Raw genomic sequence first — 13,454 nt, 5'->3', positions numbered from 1 at the left:
ATGCACTGCTACAGACTAGGGACCGAATGGCTAGGCAGCAGTTCTGCAGAAAAGGACCTAGGGGTCACAGTGGACGAGAAGCTGGATATGAGTCAACAGTGTGCTCTTGTTGCCAAGAAGGCTAATGGCATTTTGGGCTGTATAAGTAGGGGCATTGCCAGCAGATCGAGGGACGTGATCATTCCCCTTCATGCGACATTGGTGAGGCCTCATCTGGAGTACTGTGTCCAGTTTTGGGCCCCACACTACAAGAAGGATGTGGAAATATTGGAAAGAGTCCAGCGGAGGGCAACAAAAATGATTAGGGGTCTGGAGCGCATGACTTATGAGGAGAGGCTGAGGGAACTGGGATTGTTTAGTCTCCAGAAGAGAAGAATGAGGGGGGATTTGATAGCTGCTTTCAACTACCTGAGGGGGGGTTCCAAAGAGGATGGAGCTCGGCTGTTCTCAGTGGTGGCAGATGACAGAACAAGGAGCAATGGTCTCAAGTTGCAGTGGGGGAGGTCTAGGTTGGATATTAGGAAACACTATTTCACTAGGAGGGTGGTGAAGCACTGGAATGCTTTACCTAGGGAGGTGGTGGAATCTCCTTCCTTGGAGGTTTTTAAGGCCCGGCTTGACAAAGCCCTGGCTGGGATGATTTAGTTGGGAATTGGTCCTGCTTTGAGCAGGGGGTTGGACTAGATGACCTCCTGAGGTCCCTTCCAACCCTGATATTCTATGATTCGATGATTTTAATATTCCTAACTTCAGATAAAGAAATGATACAAAAACAACGAGGAGTCCAGTGGCACCTTAAAGACTAACAGATTTATTTGGGCATAAATCTGTTAGTCTTTAAGGTGCCACCGGACTCCTCGCTGTTTTTGTGGATACAGACTAACACAGCTACCCTCTGAGAAATGATTCAGGCATACAAATTGGATAATCACATTCAGGAAATCATAACCTTTCCAATGAAACCTTACAAGATCCATCTTGAATAAAGTACATTCCAGTTATGTCATATCCATATCATAATAATATTTTCACAAATGTGATTTTGTAATTTCATTTTAAATGTTTAGCCATTGATAGTGAGTGAGGAGGTGCAGGTATTTACATGCTTATGAGACACACACTTGTGTAGCTTACCAAGACAGTGAAATCCTTGTTGATCTTAAACACGAAAAAGAAGCTTACAAGAAGTGGAAGATTGGACAAATGACCAGGGAGGAGTATAAAAATAGTGCTCAGGCATGCCGGAGTGAAATCAGGAAGGCCAAATCACACTTGGAGTTGCAGCTAGCAAGAGATGTTAAGAGTAACAAGAAGGGTTTCTTCAGGTATGTTAGCAACAAGAAGAAGTTCAAGGAAAGTGTGGGCCCCTTACTGAATGAGGGAGGCAACCTAGTGACAGAGGATGTGGAAAAAGCTAATGTACTCAATGCTTTTTTTGCCTCTGTCTTCAAGAACAAGGTCAGCTCCCAGACTACTGCACTGGGCAGCACAGCATGGGGAGGAGGTGACCAGCATTCTGTGGAAAAAGAAGTGGTTCAGGACTATTTAGAAAAGCTGGATGAGCACAAGTCCATGGGGACGGATGCGCTGCATCCGAGGGTGCTAAAGGAGTTGGTGGATGTGATTGCAGAGCCATTGGCCATTATCTTTGAAAACTCATGGCGATCGGGTGAGGTCTCGAATGACTGGAAAAAGGCTAATGTAGTGCCCATCTTTAAAAAAGGGAAGAAGGAGGATCTGGGGAACTACAGGCCAGTCAGCCTCACCTCAGTCCCTGGAAAAATCATGGAGCAGGTCCTCAAGGAATCAATTCTGAAGCACTTAGAGGAAAGGAAAGTGATCAGGAACAGTCAGCATGGATTCACCAAGGGCAAGTCATGTCGGACCAACCTAATTGCTTTCTATAACTGGCTCTGTGGATGAGGGGAAAGCAGTGGATGTGTTATTCCTTGACTTTAGCAAAGCTTTTGATACGGTCTCCCACAGTATTCTTGCCGGCAAGTTAAAGAAGTATGGGCTGGATGAATGGACTATAAGGTGGCTAGAAAGCTGGCTAGATCATTGGGCTCAATGGGTAGTGATCAATGGCTCCATGTCTAGTTGGCAGCCGGTATCATGCGGAGTGCCCTAAGGGTTGGTCCTGGGGCCGGTTTTGTTCAATATATTCATTAATGATCTGGAGGATGGCATGGACTGCACCCTCAGCAAGTTTGCAAATGACACTAAACTGGGAGGAATGGTAGATACACTGGAGGGTAGGGATAGGATACAGAGGGACCTAGACAAATTAGAGGATTGGGCCAAAAGAAATCTGATGAGGTTCAACAAAGACAAATGCAGAGTCCTGAACTTAGGATGGAAGAATCCAATGCATTGCTACAGACTAGAGACCAAATGGCTAGGCAGCAGTTCTGCAGAAAAGGACCTAGGGGTTACAGTGCATGAGAAGCTGGATATGAGTCAACTGTATGCCCTCATTGCCAAGAAGGCTAACGGCATTTTGGGCTGTAAAAGTAGGGGCATTGCCAACAGATCGAGGGACGTGATCATTCCCCTCTATTCAACACTGGTGAGGCCTCATCTGGAGTACTGTGTCCAGTTTTGGGCCCCACACTAAAAGCAGGATGTGGAAAAATTGGAAAGAGTCCAGCGGAGGGCAACAAAAATGATTAGGGGGCTGGAGCACGTGACTTATGAGGAGAGGCCGAGGGAACTGGGATTGTTTAGTCTGCAGAAGTGAAGTATGATGGGACATTTGATAGCTGCTTTCAACTACCTGAAAGGGGGTTCCAAAGAGGATGGATCTAGACTGTTCTCAGTGGTACCACATGACAGAACAAGGAGTAATGGCCTCAAGTTGCAGTCGGGGAGGTTTAGGCTGGATATTAGGAAAAAGTTTTTCACTAGGAGGGTGTGAAGCACTGGAATCGGTTACCTAGGGAGGTGGTGGAATCTCCTTCCTTAGAGGTTTTAAGGTCAGGCTTGACGAAGCCCTGGCTGGGATGATTTAGTTGGGGATTGGTCCTGCTTTGAGCAGGGGGTTGGACTAGATGACCTCCTGAGGTCCCTTCCAACCCTGATTTTCTATGATTCTATGACAACATGGGCTGTAGTACTAGCTGCACAGCTCTGAGGTGGAAGGGTGAGGGAAGGCACCTAAGCTGGAGGAGGGGGTGACTGAGCCAGGGCAGGCCAGTGAGCAGCTGAAGAAGCTCTAGCCAGGACAGCCCTCAGAACTACACAGGAGGCTGTTGGCAACCACACACATCGTGGAAAAGGCAAAACAAAAGAGCTCAAGGGGCAGGGTCAGAAATGTGAGTTGAAGGCAGTGATAAAGGGGGATGAAAGGGTGTTGCAGCTCTATGGAGAGCTGGCGAATTCCCAGGACTCCTCCAGGCCTATTCCCAAGAGCCATCAGGCTGAGCCAGCACCCTGCTCCAGCATACGAATCAGCTGGGGAAAAGCCATACTTGCCAAATATTCAAGGCCAGACCTTGTCTCCGCAGCCATACCCATTTTCCACCCACAGTTCATGTACTGCATTTGAGGGTGAGACCTGGTCTTCACTCAAAGGGTATGTCTACACTACGAAATTAGGTCGATTTTATAGAAGTTATTATCTTGTGATACAGTAGGGCCAGGGAGCAGTGGTAGAGTGGTAGAGGGGAAATATATAAGCCCTAGGCTAATTAAAGCATGGTTCCCTGTAGACTAGGGAGGGTTGCTACAGGTTAATTGGAACACCTGTAGTCAATTAAGGCCCTGTCACAAACCTAATAAAACCCCCTGCTTCAGGCAGTCAGGGAGGAGGAGGAAGGAGAAAGGACTGGAGCTTGGAGGTGTGTTGTGAGATTTGAAAGACCAGAGAACCAAAGTAAGGGAGACCCTGCCCCGGCAGGGCAGGGAGACTCCCTCCCCCAGCGTCTAAGGACTGAGGGTAACCCTACCCAAGGAGGAAGAGGGTAAGAAACCCACAGGGGTTGCGAGGGGCTGGGACTCAGAGCGAGGAGCAAACCCAGACCCCTCCCCCGCTTCCCTCCTCTACCACTTTCCTGGGTCACTAGCGGGGCCCTCAGCGCTCAAGAGCAGGGGCAAGGGGTGGCATCTTAGCCCCCCCGAAGAAAAGTGCGGGACCCACCATACGCACATTGGCCATCTTGTCACACGTGGTATAAGAGGTGGGATTTCTGCACCGTGAACATAATCCAGGGTGGGTCATGACCACCCTGCCCCATGATGGAGGACATGGTCAAAGCACTGGTGCAAGCCACTGCCGCCCAGCAGGAGTCTACCCAGGTCCACGGAGCTGCCCAACAGGAGGCCATGCGGCTGCAGCAAGAGACCAATCACCTGATGATGACCCAGGCCACCCAAGATCGGGCCATGCTGCAGGAACTAGTGAACCAAGAGAAGGCCCTTACGGAGCTGAGCCACGGGTATGACGGGACGTGGACCATACGGGCCAGCTACTGTCTGTAGAAAATGACCCGGGAGGATGATGTGGAGGCGTACCTCCTGGCCTTCGAGAGGACAGCCCTGTGGGAGGCCTGGCCCCAAGACCAGTGGTCGGGCATCCTTGCCCTATTTTTGTGCGGGAAGGCCCAGAAGGCCTACTATGATATGACCGCAGAGGAGGCGGCAGATTACCCCAGACTGAAGGAGGAGATCCTGTCCAGGGCAGGGGTAACGACAGCCTTGCGAGCCCAGAGGTTCCATGAATGGCAATACTGTGAAGACAAGACACCGCGGTCACAACTGTTTGACCTAATCCACCTAGCCCGGAACTGGTTACGCCCGGAGGCTCTCAGCTCAGAGAAAATGATGGAGATCCTGGTGCTGGACCACTATATGAGGGGACTACCCTCGGGCCTTTGAGCCTGCGTAGGCCAGAATGATCCCTCCATCTATGACGAACTGGTCACTCTTGTAGAGAGACAACTGGCAGCCTGTGAACTGTTCGAAACCTCGGGAGGTGAAACATGGCGTTTCAGGAAACCAGTCCCGAGCCCGAGGCCCTGGATCATCGAGAACTCCAGGAAAGCCATAGCGGGAAGAACAGGCACCAAGGAGTGTCCTGAGGCCCCAAAGGGACTTGAGGGTCTGGGGGGAGAGGGCTGGGGGAGCGCGTCAGAGGGCCCAAGACAGAGGGCAACCTCTGGGATGAGATATCGCTGTAATGAGTGTGGGGAGTTGGGGCATATAGCAGCCCAGTGCCCCAACAGGGAGGAGCCCATGCAATGCAACCTGGGGGATCCTGGAGACCAATGTGGCCTAATCAGCCTGGTGGGGGTTGTGACAGCCCCACATGATTACACCAGGCCGGTAAAGATGAACGGCATCCAGACCATAGCTTTGGTGGACTCTGGGAGTGCTGTCACAGTGGTCTCAGGGAAGTTAGTGGGGCAAGACCAACTGAGCCGGGCCATGAGCGGCATGTGTCCATGGCACAGTAAATTTCTACCCCACAATTCCAATACAGATTAAGATCCAGGGAAACACTACCAAGATGACTGCAGGGGTGGTCCCCAAGCTCCCCTACCCAGTCTTAATTGTCAGGGACTTTCCTGGGTTCGATAGCCTACTCCCCCCCCATCGAGTTAGGGGAGGGAAGTAAACCCCGAGCAGAGTTCAAGGCACCCATGGATGGCCCTACCACAGTTTTTGCTGGGTTTTCCCCAGAGTTATTTTCACCCCCGGGAAGTCCCGGAAATCCAGATGGGAAAGGAGGGCAGACAAAAGATTAGGAACCAGGATTTTGGCGGCAAACCAGAGAGCTGCCTTGGTTGGAAGGAGACCCCGTGGAGATCTAGAGACAGCCCCCAGCAAAAGCAGAAGCACCCCAAGAGAAGGAGGGGAATCCAATCCAATAGAATCAGGTCAGATCGGTCCCACACGTGAATATTTTGGGCAGGACCAAGCCGATGACCCCCTGTATGCAAATGTGAGGGAGGAGGTGGTAGAGGTAAATGGTGTGCCAGTAGAAGGGAAAACCAAAGGCCCAGGGCCATACTATATAATCAAACAGGATCTGTTGTACTGGGTAGTGCCAATACAGGGGTAGGTAGTAGAACAGCTCTTGGTGCCACAGAAAAACACAAGGGCCGTATTAGAGTTAGCTCACTGTCATCTGTTTGGGGGACATTTAGGAGCAGACAAGACCCTGGATAGAGTTCTAAGGAGGTTCTACTGGCCGGGGGTACAGGCAGAAGTCCAGCGCTATTGCACCTCTTGCCCAGAGTGCCAGCTGCTTAGCCCCTGACCTCAGTTAAGGGCCCCGTTGGTACCCTTGCCTATAATTGAAGTTCCCTTTGAAAGGATAGCAATGGATCTAGTGGGCCCACTAGAAAGAACGGCCCGGGGCCACTGAAGCATACTCGTCATCCTGGACTATGCTACATGGTACCCCGAAGCCATTCCTTTAAGAAACCCCACGTCCAAGGTGATCGCAAAAGAACTGGTGCAGGTTTTTGCTAGGGTAGGCATCCCTAAGGAGATCCTGACAGATCAAGGGACTCCCTTCATGTTGAGAGTAATGAAACACTTATGTACCCTGCTCCGCATTCAAGCCTTGCGGACTTCAGTCTATCATACCCAAACAGATGGTCTGGTTGAGCGATTTAATTGCACTCTCAAGAGCATGATCCTAAAGATGGTGGCCCAAGACAGAAAAGACTGGGATATCCTCCTACCATACCTGATGTTTGCAATATGAGAAGTTCCCCAAACATCTATTGGATTCTCCCCCTTCGAGCTACTGTACGGATGCCACCCACGTGGCATATTAGTCATCGCGAAGGAGGAATGGGAGGAACAACCCAACACGGGGAAGAACGTCATTGCACACGTGGCCCAGATGAAAGAACGAATAGCCCAAGTGACCCCCCATAGTACGAGAGCATTTGTTGAAAGCACAAGAGGCCCAATGAACCTACTACAATCGTCGGGCAAAAACACGGAAATTTCAACCAGGAGAATAGGTACTGGTGCTGTGTAGCGGGGTGGCCATCCGCTCCTGCCCTGAAGGGCGTAAAACAGCCCTGGGAGAGGGCTGTGGTAGGGAAACACCTGGGCTGATTGGGGAAGTAGCCACAGCTGGGCCACGCCCCAATCAGGCCGCAGCTGGCCCTATAAAGAGGCTGTGGGCCGGAAGCACAGGCAGTCTCTCTCTTGGCGCAGAGAGAGAAGGGCCTGGCTGCCTGGGACTTGAGTAAAGTACTGGAGTAGAGCAGTGCTGGGGAATAGGGCAAGGGAGCCGAGGAGCTCCGCCTGGAAAACCCCCAGGCTGCAGGCCTAGCCAAAGGCCTGAAAAAGTACTGGGGTTATAAAGGTGCAGCCCGGGGGTGGTGGAGGCAGCAGGTTCAAACCCCCCTTGTCGATGATGAGTGATATGGACTGCAGTCTGCCCCAGAGTGCGGGGGCTAGATGAGGACTGGGAGTGAACACTGAGGCAAGGTGGGGATAGAGGGTGGGGATTCCCCTGGGAGGAGAGCCCAGAGAGTGGGGGTACTGCCAGGGGGCAGCACCCAAGGGAGAGGGGCACCGGGGTCCGGGAGGGACAGGGGGCCAGCGACAAGCGGGACCTTGGCCTGCAGAGGGCAAGGGAGACCAGCAGGAGGCGCCGCAGGGGTGAGTCTCGCATCGCTACATGCTGGTACCAACAACAGAAAGCAAGCTCCTGGCCAGTTGGCATGGACCCTATGAGATCGTGGAGGCCATTGGGGAGGTGAATTATAAGGTGAAGCAGCCAGACTGCCGAAGGCGAGAGCAAATATACCACGTCAACTTACTGAAACCCTGGCTCGATCGGGAGACGTGCCTGACCGTCCTCCCGGCTCCATTCCAGGCAGATGGCCCACAAGGGCAGGTAAAGATATCCCCTAAATTAGCCCCAGAACAACGAACAGGTCATTGAAATGATCCAGTGGAACCAAGACGTGTTCTCCACACAACCAGGCCGTACAATGCTGATCCAACACCACATCATCACCTGTCCTGGAGCAAGGGTGACAATAAAACCATATCACATACCAGAGGCAAAAAGAGAAGAAATTAGGGCGGAAGTAAGGAAGATGCTGGAACTTGGGGTGATTGAGGAATCACACAGCCAGTGGTCCAGCCCTGTTGTCTTGGTCCCCAAGCCTGATGGCACTCTGAGATTTTGTAATGACTTTCGGAAGTTAAATGAGGTATCCCAATTTGATGCCTACCCGCTACCACGTAGTGATAAGCTGGTGGATCAGTTAGGCAAGGCCCGATACTTGACCATCTTGGACTTGACAAAAGGCTACTGGCAGATCCCTCTGGCTGAGGACACCAAGGAAAAAACCGCTTTCTCTACACCTGATGGCCTCTTCCAATATACCATCCTCCCTTTGGAGCTCCATGGGGCCCCCGCAACTTTCCAACGATTGATGGACAGATTACTTCGACCCCATGCCAAGTATGCTGCCGCCTATTTAGATGATGTGGTAATCCATAGCCCTGACTGGGAGACGCACTTGGGGAAAGTGAAAGCCGTACTAGATGCTCTTAGACAGGCTGGCCTCACCATTAATCCATCCAAATGTGCAATAGGGCTAGCCAAGGCCAGATATCTCGGGTATGTAGTCGGAAGGGGCCTGGTGAAGCCCCAATGGAACAAAGTGAAGGCAATACAGAAATGGCCCCTCCCAATCCGCAAGAAGCAAGTCAGAGCATTCTTAGGGATAGTGGGGTACTATCGTCGGTTCATCCCTCACTTTGCCAGAAGGGCAGTGCCTCTGACGGACCTGATAAGAGCTCGGGGCCCAGAGATAGTTAAGTGGACCAAGGCAACAGAAGAAGCTTTCACAAACCTAAGGAGAGCCCTTTGCAGCCATCCAGTGCTCATAGCCCCAGATTTCAAAAAGGAATTCATCCTACAAACAGATGCCTCGGAGGTAGGACTTGGGGCCGTCCTTTCACAGATGGTGGGGGATGAGGAGCATGATCCTTTACCTTTGCCGAAAGCTCCTGCCCAGGGAGCAACAGTACGCCATAGTAGAAAAAGAATGCCTAGCGATTAAATGGGCCATGGAGATTCTACGGTACTACCTGCTTGGGCGGCGGTTCACCCTTGTGACAGATCACACCCCACTCCAATGGATGCACACAAACAAGAAGAAGAATGCACGAGTGACTAGATGGTTCCTATCCCTACAACCTTTCCATTTCCGGATACAGCATAGAGCCGGAAGCCAACACGGCCAGCCTGTCTCTCGTCCCAAGTAGCCCAACCCTGTGGTGTTGAGCGGGGTGGGGAGGAATATGTGATACAGGAGGGCCAGGGAGCAGTGGTAGAGTGATAGAAGGGAAATATATAAGCCCTAGACTAATTAAAGCATGGTTCCCTGTAGACTAGGGAGAGTTGCTACAGGTTAATTGGCGCACCTGTAGTCAATTAAGGCCCTGTCACGAACCTAATGAAACCCCCCGCTTCAGGCAGTCAGGGAGGAGGAGGAAGGAGAGAGGACTGGAGCTTGGAGGCGTGTTGTGAGATTTGAAAGACCAGAGAACCGAAGTAAGGGAGACCCTGCCCTAGCGTCTAAGAACTGAGGGTAACCCTACCCAAGGAGGAAGAGGGTCAGAAACCCGCAGGGGTTGCGAGGGGCTGGGACTCAGAGCGAGGAGCAAACCCAGACCCCTCCCCCGCTTCCCTCCTCTACCACCTTCCCGGGCCACTAGCGGGGCCCTCGGTGCTCAAGAGCAGGGGCAAGGGGTGGCGTCTTAGACCCTCCCCCCCGAAAAGTGCGGGACCCACCATGCGAACATTGGCCATCTTGTCACAATCTGCAAAAAAAACTAGAGTTTTCAGGTGCCTAAGTAGCTCCTGGAATCATGGTTAAAGTTGCCCCCCACCACCAAAATCTGAAATGGCACCCCTGGTGAGCCAGGAGTGGCCAGAGGGCAAGATGCAGCCCCTGTGTGACAGTGGAAAGCCAGCCTTGAGCTGCAGCCAGAGCACCAGGTACCATAAGCCACAGCAGCAGTGCAGAAGGTTTGCAATACACTATATACTGGCAGTGGTGTTGCCTGCAGAGCTGACTGCCTGACCAGCAGCGCCCGCTATCAGGCCGGCAGCTTAATTTTTGCCAGGGCTGAGCTCTGGCATCTCTTTCAATACAAATTAAGCACAGGGGGGAGGCAGCGGGGCCCAGAGGTAATGGGGGGTGGGAAGCCCATGGGGGCTAGGGGTGATGGGAGAATGGGGAGCCCGTGGGGGCCATTTTCCTTAAGGCCGGCCCTGCTTTAGGGATACCTCAGTTGATCAGAGAAAGATTTTCTGTCTCAAAGTTTTTTGAGTAAGGTGAGGAAGTCTCACCTTGAAGCTGCCACATGGTCCTTGCATCACGCCATGAGTGTCCTAGAACAAGACATTTTGGGTCTTCATGGCAGCCTTGATGTAGAAAACCCAGTGCAGATTCACCAAACCTTAACTGGGAAGTACTGGACCTCAGGCACGTGTTGGTGCAAGGTGCAAGGCCTGGTTCAGGCCTGCTTTACTCAGCTGCATGAAACTGGAGCTCCCATCAGGCTCTTTTTAGGGTTCAAAAAAAGTCTACAGACCATCGGAAGATTTTTTGCCTCTGGCTGCTGGATGGTCGTTTGACAGCTGATCCTGTTGAGATCCAGAAAGCAGCTTTTTCTTTTTACAGTACTCTGTATTCACCTGAAGCCTGGGATGTGCTGGCAATGGAGGAGCTGCACCAGAGGTTACCCCATCTGACTGGTGAGGAACAGCAGTGCCTAGATGCCCCCTGTAATTGCAGGAACTCTCTGTTGCAGTCCAGCAGCTCTCTACAGGCAAAGCCTCAGGTATTGTTGGGTTGCCATCTACATTTTACAAGCATTTCTAGCATCTTAGTGGTTCTGTCTTGTTTCTAGTGGTGTTGGAGTGTATCCAGAAGAAAGAGCAGCCTCTTAGTTGCTGCAGGGTAGTGATCAGTGGCAGATTAACGCACGGGCCCACAGGGCTTGTGCCCAGGAGCCCCGGCCAATTTGGGGGCCCCCCAGGAGCTCCAGAACCTGTGTAGAAGTAGGGGAGCCACTGGAACTTTGTCCCCACCCCCTGCTCCTCTTCTTCCCCGTGGGGCTCTGCCTCCTGGCCAGGCCAAAAGCCAGAGCCGGGCCATGGTAAGAGCCACCCAGGGAGCCTGGGCTGCTGTAGGGAGCCCTAGACCCTCCAACTGCCCTGGGCAGGGTGCCAGGGTTCCTGAGAGCAGCCCCTGGTCCATGTCCCCACCCCCAAGGATGCACCACACAGGGCAGGTGGAGGGTCTGGGGCTCCCCGGGTGGCTCTTACCATGGCCCAGCTTCCAACCTGGCCAGGGGACAGGACCTGGGGCGGGGGGGGGGGGAGCAGTGGGCGGGCCTCCATGGTGAGGGGCATGTGGGAGGCCCAAATGTTCTTTGTGACCAGGGCCTCATAAATCTTAATCTGCCTTTGGCAGTGATCACCCTGCTGCACAAAAAAGAGGGATCTCTCTGACTCTATGAATTGGAGACCTAGTTCCCGTCTCTGTTCTGATTATAGGATTTTATCTAGGGTCTCAGCTAACTGGCTGAAGGAGTGTCTGGACTCCTTGACACAGCCTGATCAAACACTGCATTCCTAGCCTATGTATTTTTGATAATTTGCTTTTAATTTGTGATGTTTTTACTGTCAGCAAACTTTGTAATCTGGATGTGGGGCTTGTTTCAATGAACCAGGAGAAGGCCTTGGATAGAGTTAACCATAGTTATCTTTTTAAAATGTTGGGAACTTTTGGGATTGGGCCAGTGTTCTCTTCATATATTTCTTTATTGTACCATAATGTTTTTAGCTCCCTAAAGATTAATGGAGGTCTTTGCCACAGCTTCCCAGCTCACCGAGGCATTCCTTAGGGGTGTCCTCTGTCTGGGATGCTGTATACTCTTAATTTGGAGCCATTCCTGCACCTCTTCAGAAACCATCTGACTTGCCTTTCTGTGCCAGATGCTTTCCTGGTTTGTCTGTTGGCCTATGCTGATGATATCTCAGTTCTTATCATGTCTGACAGTGATGTGCAGGCACTTTGTACTTGTTTACAAGGGTGTGAACAGGCATCTTCTGCACCCATTAACTGTGCTAAGAGCAATTTGATCTTACTGGGCTCTTGGCAGTGTAGCGGTCCCCCTTTGTTGTGCCACCAATTGCAATTGCACGTCTCTAGGATTAAGGTGTTGGGGATCTTTTTTGGAGCTGAACAATATATGTTAAGGAACTGGGAGTGGGCTGAGGAGAACATGCAAGGCCACCTGCAGAAATGGTGCTGGTTCTTTCTTCGATTCTCTTTTCGGGGACAGGTTTTGATTGCCAACAATCTTGTGGTCTCAATGTTGTGGCACTGGCTAGTGTGTCTGGACTCCCCCCCCAGGCCTTTTGAACCAGATTCAGAGGCATAAACTATTTTTTTAATAGTTATCACTGGTTGTGCCCTGCTTTGCTATTCCTGTCATTACATAAAGGAGTCAGGGGCTCATTGATTTCAGCAGGGTGAATGCTTTATGCCTCCAGTCTTTTCAGAGATTGCTATACTCTGACTCTCCATCAGCCTGGAAGTCCCTTGCCTTCTCTCTCCTTCATTGTGCTGAGGGGATGGGCTTTGACTCTCACCTATATTTTTGTTGGCACCTAATCGATTACAGAGTCTAGATTTGCCTCCATTTTATAATATTTTTAATACCTGGCAACTTCTGTGAGGTGCATGACTGAACCAGGCATTTTACAGTTTATGGCTCTTGGAAGAGCCACTATTTAACACACTTTTCCCTGCTGAAGCTGTCTCCTCCAGGAGCCTGTTTTCTGCCTTTACTCAGGCTGGGTTGACCAAGCTGTCCCACCTGATTGTTCCTAGTTAGTCAAGCTGGAAGTCAGCAACACCAGAATCTGGTCTGTGCGTTTTTTGGATGAGGTCCTTCCTGAATTCCAGGCGGTGCTTCCTCTGCGAGCTGCTCAGAATTTGCAGAAAGTTTTTGCAGGAATGTTCTTCCAGGGGGAATCCTGTGTTCTCCTCACTAGCTGTCTCCCCTGCTATAGATGAGATCCCTGTGCAACCAGGAAGATTGTTGTCCTGGAAGGGTTTAGTTAGGGTGACCAGATGTCCCGTTTTTATAGGGACAATCCTGTTTTTGGGGACTTTTTCTTATATAGGCGCCTATTACTCCCCACCCCCATCCCGTTTTTTCACAGTTGCTATCTGGTCACCCTAGGTTTGGTGAATGTTCTTTTTGCAACAGAAGCAGCGCTATGATTTTGGAAGCAAAGGCATAGTTAGGCCTGACAGAAGCCTGCTGTGGGTTTTAACAGTCTGTTCTGTTAAATGTTAACAGCATAAGCATAAATAGAACTGTGTATGTGTAAGAAATTGCAGAGTAATCATGTTTGTGAGAACAAAAAAAAAAAGTAACTAAAAAGC

The sequence above is a fragment of the Emys orbicularis genome, chromosome 4 (assembly GCF_028017835.1).
Source record: "Emys orbicularis isolate rEmyOrb1 chromosome 4, rEmyOrb1.hap1, whole genome shotgun sequence".
NCBI classification, from domain to species: Eukaryota; Metazoa; Chordata; order Testudines; family Emydidae; genus Emys; species Emys orbicularis.
The sequence above is the reverse complement of the archived record's forward strand: the minus strand, read 5'-3'. Positions refer to the sequence as shown.